The sequence below is a fragment of the Arachis stenosperma genome, chromosome 7 (genome assembly GCF_014773155.1).
Source record: "Arachis stenosperma cultivar V10309 chromosome 7, arast.V10309.gnm1.PFL2, whole genome shotgun sequence".
Taxonomy (NCBI): Eukaryota; Viridiplantae; Streptophyta; class Magnoliopsida; order Fabales; family Fabaceae; genus Arachis; species Arachis stenosperma.
The window spans coordinates 48,348,832-48,364,361 of record NC_080383.1 but is presented as its reverse complement, the minus strand read 5'-3'; the positions used below and the strand labels follow the sequence as shown (position 1 = coordinate 48,364,361).

At 39.7% G+C, this 15,530-nt stretch overlaps 1 non-coding gene across 1 annotated transcript; it reads right to left on the bottom strand.

Annotated features, from left to right (window-relative positions):
- Window positions 1-14,555: 14,555 nt before the first annotated feature.
- On the bottom strand, window positions 14,556-14,663 carry LOC130942887 (small nucleolar RNA R71). The gene has a single exon (XR_009071432.1). It is a non-coding gene; the product is annotated as a small nucleolar RNA R71 (small nucleolar RNA).
- Window positions 14,664-15,530: the final 867 nt, after the last annotated feature.

Genomic DNA, 15,530 nt, shown 5'->3' with positions numbered 1-15,530 from the left:
GTTACCCTTCCTTGGTCCCAGCATAGCACCAACAGCAAAATTACTTGCATCACACATAAGTTCAAAAGGCAATTCCCAATTTGGGGGTGTGATGATTGGTGCTGTGGTGAGTCTAGTTTTTAAAGTTTCAAAGGCATGCTTACAGCTTTCATCCAAGATAAAAGGATTATCAACCACTAGCAAATTGCTCAGTGGTTTAGCTAATTTTGAAAAATACTTGATAAATCTTCTATAGAATCCCGCATGCCCTAAGAAACTTCTAACGGCTCTCACATTAGTTGGTAAGGAAAGTGATGTGCGGATAATTTATACGCTTTTTGGCATTATTTTTAGGTAGTTTTTAGTAGGATCTAGCTAGTTTTAGGGATGTTTTTATTAGTTTTTATGCAAAATTCACATTTCTGGACTTTACTATGAGTTTGTGTGTTTTTCTGTGATTTCAGGTATTTTCTGGCTGAAATTGAGGGACCTGAGCAAAAATCTAATTCAAAGGCTGACAAAGGACTGCTGATGTTGTTGGATTCTAACCTCCCTACACTCGAAATAGATTTTCTGGAGCTACAGAACTCCAAATGGCACGCTTTTAATTTTGTTGGAAAGTAGCCATCTAGGACTTTCCATCAATATATAATAGTCCATACTTTATTCGAGTTTAGACGATGCAAACTGGCGTTCAACGCCAGCTCCATGCTGCATTCTGGAGTAAAACGCCAGAAAAACGTCACAAACCAGAGTTAAATGCCAAAAACACGTTACAACTTGGCGTTTACCCCAAGAGAAGTCTCTACACGTGTAAATCTCAAGCTCAGCCCAAGCACACATCAAAGTGGGCCCTGAAAGTGGATTTCTGCACTTAGACTTATTTCTGTAAACCCTAGTAACTAGTTTTAGTATAAATAGAACTTTTTACTATTGTATTTACATCTTTGGATTATGTTTTGATCATTTGATCACGTTTTGGGGGCTGGCCCCACGGCCGTGCCTGGACCTTCATCACTTATGTATTTTTAACGGTGGAGTTTCTACACACCATAGATTAAGGTGTGGAGCTCTGCTGTACCTCGAGAATTAATGCAAGTACTACTGTTTTTCTATTCAACTCTTGTTTATTTCTATTCTAAGATATCCATTCGCGCCTAAGAACCTGATGAATGTGATGATTATATGACACTCATCATCATTCTCACCTATGAACGCGTGCCTGACAACCACTTCCGTTATACAAGCAAATAAGCTAGAATGAGTATCTCTTGGGTTCCTTAACCAGAATCTTTGTGGTATAAGCTAGAATCCATTAGCAGTATTCTTGAGAGTCCGGAAAGTCTAAACCTTATTTGTGGTATTCCGAGTGGGACTTAGGGATTGAATGACTGTGACGAGCTTCAAACTCGCGAGTGTTGGGCGTAGTGACAGTAGCAAAAGGATCAATGGATCCTATTCCAACATGATCGAGAACCGACAGATGCTTAGCCGTGCTGTGACAGAGCACCTGGACCATTTTCACTGAGAGGACAGATGGTAGCCATTGACAACGGTGATCCCCCAACATACAGCTTGCCATGGAAAGGAATATACATGATTGGATGGAGACAGCCGGAAAACAGACGTTCAAAGAGCCACACAGTATCTTCATGCACTTATCTGAAATTCCCATAATTGAATTACATAAGTATCTCTATCTTTATTTTATGCTTTATTTATCTTTATATTTGAAAACCATTATAACCATTAGAATCCGCTTGACTGAGATTTACAAGATGACCATAGCTGCTTCATACCAACAATCTTCGTGGGATCGACCCTTACTCACGTAAGGTTTATTACTTGGACGACCCAGTGCACTTGCTAGTTAGTGATGCGAAGTTGTGAAGAAAGTGCTGAGTTTATAAACGCGCATACCAAGTTGAGCGTCATTGTTAGAGATCACAATTTTGTGCACCAAGTTTTTGGCGCCGTTGCCGGGGATTGTTTGAGTTTGGACAACTGACGGTTCATCTTGTTTCTCAGATTCTTTTCAAAAAGTTTTCAAAAAAATCTTTCAAAAATTTTTTCTTTGTTTTCGTTTTCCAAAAAAGTAATTTAAAAAAAAAGCCAAAAAAATTAATAAAATCATAAAAATCAAAAATATTTTTGTGTTTCTTGTTTGAGTTTAGTGTCAATTTTTAAGTTTGGTGTCAATTGCATGTTTTTAAAATTTGTGCATTTTTCGAAAAAACTCATGCATGGTGTTCTTCATGATCTTCAAGTTGTTCTTGGTAAGTCTTCTTGTTTGATCTTCATATTTTCTTGTTTTGTGTCTTTTGTTGTTTTTCATATGCATTTTTGAATTCATAGTGTCTAAACATGAAAAATTTCTAAGTTTGGTGTCTTACATGTTTTCTTTTCTTAAAAATTTTTCAAAAATAAGTTCTTGATGTTCATTAGGATCTTCATAATGTTCTTGGTATTCATCTTGACATTTATAGTGTTCTTGCATGCATCATTGGTTTTGATCCAAAATTTTCATGTTTTGGGTCATATTTGTGTTTTTCTCTCTCCTCATTAAAACTTCAAAAATAAAAAAAATATATTTTCCTTATTTCTCTCATAATTTTTGAAATCTTTGGGTTGACTTAGTCAAAAATTTTTAAAATTAGTTGTTTCTTGTTAGTCAAGTCAAGATTTCAATTTCAAAATTCCTATCTTTTCAAAATCTTTTTCAAAAATCAAATTGTTCATACCCTGGGTCGAGCTGTCCGACCCGGGATGTTTGACAGACAAAGCGACCGACCTCTTCTGGTCAAGCAGACCGACTTCTTTACAAAGAAGTCGGCCAAAGCGACAGGAAAAGCCCAAAGAAGAGCCCAACTCAAGGAACACGACCCAAACCCTAAGGCAGCCCAAGCCTACAGAGAAGGACGGTTCCCTTAAAGATAAGATGACCTCACTAAAAGATAAGATAAGATAACTAACTTATCTTATCCACAGAAGGTCACATCTCACCGTTATAAATACACTAGAGCACCCAGGTATAACTCATACTTTGATTCTACTCAATACCTGCTTAATACCCTTGCTAACTTAAGCATCGGAGTCCCTTGCAGGTACCCCCACCCTCTGTGGACGAAGGATTAGCACCATCACCAAGTCCAACAAATCGGATACAGCAGCTCCGACCAATACAGAAGATCTCATCCGAGATCGACCTACAGTTTCAGGTAACCCTCGGAACATTGGTGCCGTTGCCGGGGAACCTGGAAGTCATCCCATCAACATAGCGGACGACCATGACAACGACCACGATTCAGGTTTGGAAGATAGAACGCCGCATAAAAACACGGATACTATACTCAAAGACACTCCGGAACCCAATGGAGACAAAAATTCATCAAATCCAGGAGTGATAGAGGCGCTTCAAGATCGATTAAAGCAACTTGAGAAAGAAGCCCAACATCAACGCGAAAAAGAAGAAGATCTACATCGGGAGATAAGGCGGCGCCGAGAATTAAAAGATAAACTTATGAAACTCGAAGCCGATCTCAAAACTAAAGCTACTCGATCCACCCCAGAGGATAGCTCCCACAAAGATCAAGATCCATTCACTAGAAAAATTATGAAGACCAAAATCCCAAAAGATTTCAAACTTTCAGATATGACTCTGTATGATGGCACCTCGGATCCCAACCACCATCTCAGCAATTTCAGAAGTAGGATGTACCTCACTGACGCCTCGGATGTAGTTTGTTGCAAAGCCTTTCCAACGACTCTTACCAAGACAGCCATCAGATGGTTTGACAACCTACCTCCGAAGTCCATCTCGAGTTTCGACGACCTGGCCAAAAAATTCTTGGCCAGATTTTTTATACAAAAGGACAAAACAAAACACGCACCCAGCCTACTAGGAATCAAGCAACGAGATCAGGAGAGTCTTCTTAACTACATGGAAAGATTCAATAAAACATGCATGGACATACAAAGTCTACCAACAGAAGCTGCCATCATGGGCCTCATAAATGGCCTACGAGAAGGACCATTTAGGCAAAAGGGGAGGAGAAAATTGGAACAAATACTGTGAGTATCATCGAGTCCGAGGACATTCCACCAACGAATATTTTGACTCGAAAAATGTCATAGAGAAATTAGTAAGGGAAGGAAAACTAGATCGGTTCTTGGCCAATCGGGATGAAGATCCAAGAAAAAGAAGAAGGGATGAAGATGTCGGACGGTCTGAACAATCACCCCGCACACCGGAGAAACACGTCCACGTGATACACGGCGGATTTGCTGGAGGAGGAATCTCCAAATCATTTAACAAGCGACACCTCAAAGAAGTATACCATGTCGAAGGAAAGAAGGAGGCACCAGACATCCCAGCAATCACGTTTACCAAAGAAGATGCATCCGGAATCATCCCGGGACACGACGACCCCATGGTCATCACAATCATATTGGCGAAATGCCAACCTCCACCGTACATTAATTGACCAAGGAAGCTTTGCCGACATCTTATTCAAAACTGCTTTCGACAAGCTCGGCTTAGAAGAGAAAGAGCTAAGAGCATACCCGAACAGTTTGTTCGGACTTGGGGATACCCCAGTACAGCCATTGGGGTACGTATCGTTACATACAACCTTCGGAAAGGGGAACCAATCTAGAACACTCAAGATAGACTATATCATGGTCGACGTAAGCTCAGCCTATAATGCCTTAATTGGTCGGACAACGTTAAATCAACTCGGCACAATAGTGTCTACTCTACATCTATGTATAAAATTCCCAACTGCAGAAGGGATAGCTACAATAAAAGCAGATCAAAAGATGGCGCGTCGCTGTTATAATGAAAGTCTAAACCTCCGAGGCGAAGGGGGAGAGTTCCACACAATCAAACTCGGCGGAGTACAGAGACGAGAAGAACTCCGCCCATGACCCGAAGGAAAAATAGAAAGAATCCAGATCAGAGATACCTCGGATAAAACAACTAATATTGGCACGATCCTGAAAGGAGACGCAAAAGAATCACTAATACGGTTCCTACGAGATAATGTTGATCTCTTCTCATGGAAAGCTGCCGACATGCCAGGTATAGATCCCGAACTAATGAGCCACAAGTTGGCAGTCTATCCGGGGTCTCGGCCGGTACAACAAAGACGAAGAAAACTCGGGCCAGAACGGTCTCAGGCTGTAGAAGAACAAGTACAGGCACTACTAGAGGCAGGGTTCATAAGAGAAGTGAAATACCCACTATGGCTAGCAAACGTCGTCTTGGTGAGAAAGTCAAATGGAAAGTGGCGAATGTGCACTGACTACACCGACCTCAACAAAGCTTGCCCAAAAGACCCTTATCCACTCCCAAGCATCGACACTCTAGTAGATGCCTCATCGGGATATTAGTATCTCTCGTTCATGGACGCATACTCAGGGTACAACTAGATCCCAATGTATCCACCAGATCAAGAAAAAACCTCGTTTCTCACACCAAAGGCAAATTATTGCTACATCGTAATGCCTTTTGGCCTTAAGAACGCAGGAGCCGCTTATCAAAGGCTAATGAAAAAGGTCTTCTTGGACCACATCGGAAAAATCATGAGGGTCTATGTGGATGACATGTTGATAAAGACAGAAAGTGAAGGGACATTACTGACCGACTTGGTTCAAATATTCGACACCATAAGGAAGCACGGCATGCAACTCAACCCGGCTAAATGCACCTTCGCAGTGGAAGCAGGTAAATTATTGGGCTTTATGCTCACACAAAGAGGAATCGAGGCAAATCCAGATAAATGCCAGGCCATACTCAACATGAAGAGCCCAACCTGCGTCAAAGAGGTACAACAACTCAATGGAAGATTGGCAGCCTTGTCCAGATTCCTAGCAGAGTCAGCAATAAGATCCCTCCCTTTCTACGCTACATTAAAGAAGGGAAAGAACTTCGAGTGGACAACGGAGTGTGAACAAGCCTTCCGAGACTTTAAAGAGTTCTTGGGACAACCACCTATCCTATCTCGACCACAAGAGGGAGAACCACTCACACTATACCTCACAGTAGGAAGTCGGGCAATAGCTTCAGCACTAATTAGAGAAGACGAAGGAGGACAACAACCCGTCTACTTCATCAGTAAAGTACTACAGGGGTCAGAGCTGAACTACCAGAAAATAGAGAAGTTTGCCTACGCTCTAATACTCACATCCCGACGACTTCGCCCATACTTCCAAGCGCATACCATTAAAGTTCGGACCAACCAGCCCATAAAAGGGATATTACAGAAAACAGATCTAGCAGGAAGAATCCTTGACGAATGAATTTTTGATGGTATAGAATTTCACAAATGAATTCTCGTTGCAAGTATAATTTCTAAACCAATCAATAATCCTTTCATACAAAAAGTTGTTTGTCACTAGTACAAACCCCTAAAATTTATAAACCGAAGTATTCAAACCTCGGGTCGTTCTCCCTAGGAATTATAATAAAGTGTCTTGTTATTGGTTGTGAGTTATTTTAGGGTTTTGATAAGAAGCATGAAAGATAAATGACAAGAAAGTAAACTAACAACTATAAAAGGCTCTTGGCAAGGTATGAAAATTAGAAGTCCTATCCTAGTTATCCTCCTCAATTGTGATGAGAATTGTTCATTGCTACCACTTAGTTAACCCTTACTAAATAAAGGAAAGTCAAGTGGATGAATTGACTTGAGCCACAAGTCCTAGCCAACTCCCAAGGAAAGACTAGCTTTAGTGCACTCCAAACCAATTAGCAATCTCTCCAATTATCAATCAACAAAGGAATTAGATAACTCAAGAGTCACTAATTACTCTACCTAGGCCAAGAGGAACAAAATCTATACTATATCTAGAAGAGGCATTTCAACAAACACATAAAAGACAATAAAAGTAAACAACATAAATTGCAAGAATTAAAGAGAGATCTAACTACAAAGGCAGGAGATCAACAATAGAAAAGCAAAGAAGAACAATTATTATGAATTACCTCTTATTGAATTGAAAGAGAAATGGAAGGAACAATACTAGATCTACAACAAAATATAAGAACAACATAAAGGAAATTACAACAAAAGAGTAAAAGAAGAAGAATGTGGCAACAAAGAATTGAGAGATAGAAGTAGAAGAAAGCAAATATTAAAATCTAGATCTAAGAACTAAACCTAATCCTAATCCTAATTCTAGAGAGAAGTGAGAGCTTCTCTCTCTAGAAACTAATTCTAACTTCTAAAACTAAGCTAATGGTAACTAACATCTAAAGTATGAAAAGTATGTTGATTCCCCTTCAATCCTTGGCTTAAATAGCATCAGAAATGAGTTGGATTGGGCCCACAAGGCTTCTAAAATCGCTGGCCACATGTTGCTTTAAGTGAACTAGGTGGCAGCAACGGCGCGTGCGCGTACTTTGCGCGTGCGCGCCACCATACGTGAAGCAACTATGGCAAATCTTATATCGTTTCGAAGCCCCGGATGTTAGCTTTCTAACCCAACTGAAACTGCATCATTTGGACCTCTGTAGCTCAAGTTATGGTCGTTTAAGTGCGAAGAGGTCGGCTTGACAGCTTTCCGGTTCTTTCATTTCTTCATGACTTCTCCAACTTTTCATGCTTCTTTCTTCATTCCCTTGATCCAATCTTTGCCTTCTAAATCTGAAATCACTTAGCAAATATATCAAGGCATCTAATGGAATCAAGGAGAATTAAATTTAGCTATTTTATGTCCTAAAAAGCATGTTTTCACTCTTAAGCACAATTAAAGGAGAATATACAAAACCATGCTATTTCATTGAATAAATGTGGGTAAAAGGTGATAAAATCTCCTAAATTCAATACAAGATAAACCGTCAAATTGGGGTTTGTCAACCTCCCCACACTTAAACCAAGCATGTCCTCATGCTTAAGCCAAGAGAGAGCAAAGGGCATCAACATTTATTCAATGGGAACTAACTAAATGCAATCTACCTATATGCAACTATCTAAATGAATGCAATTGCTTGGTCAAAATAAATCAATTTCTCAAGAAGCATATATACACAAGGGCTAAGGACTAGCAAGTCTAATCCGCAATTGAATTGAGTTATTAAATATTTTTACAAACTTGCATGAAAAGAGATGATCATAGGTGGAAATATGTAATTGAGCATCAAACCCTCACCGAATGTGTTTGCACTCTATTCGCTCAAGTGTTTAGGGTTGATTCTCTCAATTCTCTCCTAATCATGCTTTCCAAAATTTGTTCTTCTTCTAACAATCAACATATATTTTATGCATGCATACAAGTATCATGAGGTCTTTTCTTTAGGTTGTAATGGGGCTAGGGTCAAGGTAGGATGCATATTTGGTTAAGTGAGCTTGAAATTTGAATCTTTGATAAGCTTAAACTTCCCACCTAACCTATGACATCCTATACAATTAAGTTCTAACCTAACTACCCAATCTTCACTTTTTCACATACTCATGCATCTTCTTTTCATTTCACAACACTTATGCATTGATCTTTATTGAGTTTCGCCTTGCTTTGGGGCATTTTGTCCCCTTTTTATTTCTTTCTTTTTCTTCTTTTTGCTTTTTTTTTTCTATTTTTTTCTTTTCCTTTTCCATATTATTTGTCTTTTCTTTTTTTCTTTTGTTTTTCTCATTTTTTTCTTTCTATATACAAGAGCCTCAATGCATAAGGTTTTACATTTGATCAATACATGAGTATGTACCCAATTCCCAATATTTTCAATAACAATACAAAATTACCCTTTTATTCACCCGATGTCCCAAGGTTCCCACACTTGAATGATACTCACACACTCTAGCCTAAGCTAATCAAAGATCCAAATAAGGACATTTATTGTTTTTCGCTTTAAGGCTTGTAATGTGCTAAAATTAAGAACAAGTGGGTTAATCGTGGGCTCAAATTGGCTAACAAAGGATTATAAAAGGGTTGGCTATTTGGATAAGTGAGCTAATGAAATGATGGCCTCAATCATATAAATGCATGTATACACAAAATAATGGACATAAAGAATCAAACAAATCAAAGATTACATTCATAGAAAGAGAATAATGCACACAAGAAGGAAAATAAGTGGTTATAGGATGCAACCACACCATTAGGCTCAAATCTCACTTGCTTGTGTTCTTAGCTCATAAATCATGTTCCACAAGATATATAATTCAAGCAAGTTTTATGAAAAGTTTTCACTCAAATCAATTGGTTCCCTATAGATAGAAATCTTGAAAAATTTCATTATTTTGACTAAGCTTATTGTGTATACATATGCAAAAATAAGAAAATGCAAGTAAAATCCATAAAATCCTAGAATGAAATGCAAAAGTGTTGGGATTAGAAATTTATCACCCAAGATTGCCGAACGGTCGGACGACCTCCCCACACTTAAAAGTTTGCACCGTCCTCGGTGCACGCAAAGGAGAGCAAGGTGGATGGGTTGCTACAATTGATGAGCTCTTTCAAAAGGTTGTGCGGATGACTTATTTGTTGCTCCCTTTAAAAGCTTTTCCTTTCTCCCTCCTTGGTGGCCAACCTAAAAGGATAGAAAAGGAAAGGAATATTAAGCCTATGACAAAGATATCAAAGCAAATAGAACATAGGCGGGGGTTAATGCCAAATAAGAGTAAGGTTCTCATTACATGTTAGCTACGCATGTAGGTGAGAAAACAATATAAGCTAAGGGCATATTAACTAATACTTGATGCAAGAGTAAAATCGAAGCATGAAGAACATATGGCACATCAAGTTCACATAAGAAGAAGTGGGTCATGAAAGACAATATGAGGTCATATCAATGCACAAAGACATAAGAGTCATACAAGAGGAAGCATTGATTTAAAAGTTTCATCACCCAACAATATCAAACAAGTCAAGAAGCACCAAAATAATGCAAGAATTTCTCAACAACTGAGTGTAAGAATCCAACACCATTATTGAAATGACACTTAGAAAAAAAACTGAAAATATGCTACAAAAACTAAATGAAAATGGGAAGAGTAGAAGTATGCGAATGCGATAAGCAAAAGAAAATGGAAGATGAGAAAAAAACTCTTTTTTTTTACCGACGCGTGTGCGTCATGCGTGCTTACGCGTCGATGTGCATATTGGTTGAAGGATGCGTACGCGCCAGGTGCGCGCACGCGTGCGTCGAGTTAGGCCGGAGGCATAGTGTTGGCCCAAGTCTGGCACAACTCTCGGGTAAAAGTACCGGGGGTGCAGATTGTGCAATCGACACGCGCGCGCACAGTGTGCGTGCGCGCGCATTGCGAATTTAAGATCATTTGCGCGTACGCGCCATGTGCGCGCACGCGTGGATAGACTTGTGCCTTAGGCCCAATGTTCGCACAGTGCAGGCCTAACTCTCGGGTTTTTGGCCGGAGGTGAAATTTTGCATCCACGCGTACGCGTACAGTGCGCGTCCGCGTGGATGGTCAAAAAATGCTCACTTGCACGTACGCGTTAGGTGCGCGCACGCGTGGATGGTGTTCTGTTTTTCAAAAATTTTTTAAGTTCTTGCACCAATCCAAGCCTTTCAATCCTCCAAACAACTACCAAAACACCCTAAAACCTTATTTATCATATTATACTTCTAACTAAACTTAACAAACCAATAAAAACATGAAATTAAACTAATTCTACCAATATGTACAAAGAGAGAAAATGAAAAGATGTTACCATGGTGGGGTGTCTCCCACCTAGCACTTTTGTTTATTGTCCTTAAGTTGGACTTATGGGGAGCTCCTCATCAAGGTGGTTTGTGCTTGTACTCATCTTGGAACTCCCACCAATGCTTGGTTCTCCATTGTGCCCCAAGATTTCTCATGGATAGAGCCAAGTGTTGATGGAGTTCTTCACAAGCTTGGGGCTCCCAAAGTTGATCCTCTTCTTGTGATCCGGGGTCCCACACTTTGTTTTCACACCCGTTGATGAGCGGATAATTTGTACGCTTTTTGGCATTGTTTTTAGTATGTTTTTAGTATATTTTTATTAGTTTTTAGTTAAAATTCACTTTTCTGGACTTTACTATGAGTTTGTGTGTTTTTCTGTGATTTCAGGTATTTTCTGGCTGAAATTGAGGGACCTGAGCAAAAATCTGATTCAGAGACTGAAAAGGACTGCAGATGCTGTTGGATTCTGACCTCCCTGCACTCGAAGTGGATTTTCTGGAGCTACAGAAGCCCAATTGGCGCGCTCTCAACGGCGTTGGAAAGTAGACATCCTGGGCTTTCCAGCAATATATGATAGTCCATACTTTGCCCAAAATATGATGGCCCAAACCGGCATTCAAAGTCACCCTCAGAATTCCCAGCGTTAAACGCCGGAACTGGCACCAAGATGGGAGTTAAACGCCCAAACTGGCATAAAAGCTGGCGTTTAACTCCAAGAAGAGTCTCTACACGAAAATGCTTCATTTGCTCAGCCCAAGCACACACCAAGTGGGCCCGGAAGTGGATTTTTATGTCATTTACTCATCTATGTACACCCTAGGCTACTAGTTCTCTATAAGTAGGACCTTTTACTATTGTATTAGAGATCTTCTGATCTTTGGAACCTTTTTCTTTAGATCTTTGATCACTTTGGGAGGCTGGCCATTCGGCCATGCCTAGACCTTGTTCTTATGTATTTTCAACGGTGGAGTTTCTACACACCATAGATTAAGGTGTGGAGCTCTGCTGTACCTCGAGTATTAATGCAATCACTATTGTTCTTCTATTCAATTCCGCTTGTTCTTTGTCCAAGATATCACTTGTTCTTCAACTTGATGAATGTGATGATCCGTGACACTCATCATCATTCTCACCTATGAACAAAGTGACTGACAACCACTTTTGTTCTACGAGCAACCAAGGCTCTAGTGTTTATCTCTTGGATTCCTGATACACGATGCATGGTTGCTCGCCTGACAAACGAGCCAGCCATTCCGTGAGATCAGAGTCTTCGTGGTGTAGGCAAGAACTGATGGCGGCATTCAAGAGAATCCGGAAGGTCTAACCTTGTCTGTGGTATTCTGAGTAGGATTCAATGATTGAATGACTGTGACGTGCTTCAAACTCCTGAGGGCGGGGCGTTAGTGACAGACGCAAAAGAATCAATGGATTCTATTCCGGCCTGATTGAGAACCGACAGATGGATAGCCGTGCCGTGACAGGGTGCGTTGAACATTTCCACTGAGAGGATGGGAGGTAGCCACTGACAACGGTGAAACCCTTGCATAAGCTTGCCATGGAAAGGAGTAAGAAGGATTGGATGAAGACAGTAGGAAAGCAGAGAGACGGAAGGGAAGGCATCTTCATACACTTATCTGAAGCTCTCACCAATGATATACATAAGTATCTCTATCTTTATCTTTATGTTTTATTCATATATCATCTATACCCATTTGAGTCTGCCTGACTAAGATTTACAAGGTGACCATAGCTTGCTTCATACCAACAATCTCCGTGGGATCGACCCTTACTCGCGTAAGGTTTATTACTTGGACGACCCAGTGCACTTGCTGGTTAGTTGTGCGAAGTTGTGTTTATGCCATGGTATTGAGCACCAAGTTTTTGGAGCCATTACTAGGGATTATTTGAGTTGTAGTGATCACAATTTCGTGCACCAAGTTTTTGGCGCCGTTGCCGGGGATTGTTTTGTGTATGGACAACTGACGGTTCATCTTGTTGCTTAGATTAGGTATTTTTCTTTAGAGTTCTTAAGAATGAATTCTAGAGTTTCATGATGATCTGTTGAAATCTGGCTGGCTGAGAAGCCATGTCTAATCTTATTGGACCGAGGTTTCAACTAATCATCCCAATAGCTTGTTGATTTCTATCAATATTGCTATTGGAGCAATGATCTGCTAAGGCTTGGCTGGCCATTGGCCATGTCTAGTGTTTTGGACCGAAGCTTTCTTTGAAAGCTTGGTTGGCTGTGAAGCCATGTCTAATTCCTGGACCGAAATCTTAGACTAGCATTGCAATGATTCCTGGAATCCAAATTAAGAATTCTGAAACCTTTATTTTCCATTTTCATATAATTTTCGAAAAAAGCACAAAAAAATTTCAAAATCATAAAAACCAAAAATATTTTATGTTTCTTGTTTGAGTCTAGTGTCTAATTTTAAGTTTGGTGTCTTGCATGCATTGTTTATTTGATCTTGGTTCTATTTTCAAGTCAATATTACAAGGAACTGAAGATTCAGAACATGCAGCAGAGAAATTACACAGAAAAAGCTGGGCGTTCAAAACGCCCAGTGAAGAAGGACAGACTGGCGTTTAAACGCCAGCCAGGGTGCCTGGTTGGGCGTTTAACGCCCAAAAAGGTAGTGCACTGGGCGTTAAACGCCAGAATGTGCACCATTCTGGGCGTTTAACGCCAGGATGGCACAAGGGGGAAGATTTTGTTTTTCAAATCAATTTTTTTTCAAGTTTTCAAAGTTTTTCAAAATCAAATCTTTTTCAAATCATATCTTTTCAATCAAATGTTTTCAAAATCAATTTCTTTCCTTTTCAAAGATACTTGCTAACAATTAATGATTTGATTGAACATTTCAAGTAAGTTGCCTTTTCTGTTGAGAAAGGTTTAATGTTTGGATCATATCTTTTCTTGTTAGGCAAGTCATTAATTTTCAAAATCAAATCTTTTTTTTTTTAAAATTGTTTTCAATTCATATATTTTCAATCATATCTTTTTAAAACCATAATTTTTCAATCATATCTTTTTCAAAATAGTTTTCAATCAAATCTTTTTGATTTCTAATTTCAAAATCTTTTTCAAAAAAATTACTTGATCTCTTTCTCACTCTTGTTTTCGAAAATCAAATTAAAGTTTTTCAAAATGTTTTTAAAATCTTTTTAACTTAATTTTCGAAAATTTCTTCCTCTCTTTTCACATCCTTCTATTTATGGAGTACCACTCATCCTCAATGCACAATTCGAAATCTATCTGACCAAGTTCGGATTCTTCTCCTTCTTCCTTCTAATTTTCTTCTTCTCTGACACCTCAAGGAATCTCTATACTGTGACATAGAGGATTCCACATTTTCTTGTTCTCTTCTCTTTCATATGAGCAGGAACAAAGACAAAGGCATTCTTGTTGAAGCTGACCCTGAACCTGAAAGGACCTTGAAGCGAAAGCTAAGAGAAGCTAAGGCACAACTCTCTGTAAAGGACCTAACAGAAATCTTTAAAGAAGAAGAACCCATGGCAGCCGAAAACAACAACAATGCAAGGAAGGTGCTGGGTGACTTTACTGCACCTACTCCCGACTTCTATGGGAGAAGCATCTCTATCCCTGCCATTGGAGCAAACAACTTTGAGCTTAAGCCTCAATTAGTTTCTCTAATGCAACAGAATTGCAAGTTCCATGGACTTCCATTGGAAGATCCTCATCAGTTTTTAGCTGAATTCTTGCAAATCTGTGACACTGTCAAGACTAATGGGGTTGACCCTGAGGTCTACAGACTTATGCTATTCCCTTTTGCTGTAAGAGACAGAGCTAGGACATGGTTAGACTCACAACCTAAAGAAAGCCTGGACTCATGGGAAAAGCTAGTCAATGCCTTCTTGGCAAAGTTCTTTCCACCTCAAAAATTGAGTAAGCTTAGAGTGGAAGTCCAAACCTTCAGACAGAAGGATGGAGAATCCCTCTATGAAGCTTGGGAAAGATACAAACAATTGATCAGAAAATGTCCTTCTGACATGCTTTCTGAATGGAGCATCATAGGTATTTTCTATGATGGTCTCTCTGAACTATCCAAGATGTCTTTGGATAGCTCTGCTGGAGGATCTCTTCATCTGAAGAAGACGCCTACAGAGGCTCAAGAACTAATTGAAATGGTTGCAAATAACCAATTCATGTACACTTCTGAAAGGAATCCTGTGAACAATGGGACTAATCAGAAGAAAGGAGTTCTTGAGATTGATACTCTGAATGCCATATTGGTTCAGAATAAAATATTGACTCAACAAGTCAATTTGATTTCTCAAAGTCTGTCTGGAATGCAAAATGCACCAAGCAGTACTAAGGATGCTTCATCTGAAGAAGAAGCTTATGATCCTGAGAACCCTTCAATGGAAGAGGTGAATTACCTAGGAGAACCCTATGGAAACACCTATAATTCTTCATGGAGAAATCACCCAAATTTCTCATGGAAGGATCAACAGAGACCTCAACAAGGTTTCAACAACAATAATGGTGGAAGAAACAGGTTTAGCAATGGCAAGCCTTTTCCATCATCTTCTCAGCAACAGACAGAGAATGCTAAACAGAACCCCTCTGACTTAGCAACCATGGTCTCTGATCTAATCAAAACCACTCAAAGTTTCATGACTGAAACAAGGTCCTCCATTAGGAACTTGGAGGCACAAGTGGGACAGCTGAGCAAGAAAGTTACTGAACTCCCTCCTAGTACTCTCCCAAGTAATACAGAAGAAAATCAAAAAGGAGAGTGCAAGGCCATCAACATGGCCGAATATGGAGAGGTAGGGGAGGAATAGAACGCCACTGAGGAAGACCTCAGTGGGCGTGCACTAGCCTCCACTGAGTTCCCTAATGAGGAACCATGGGAATCT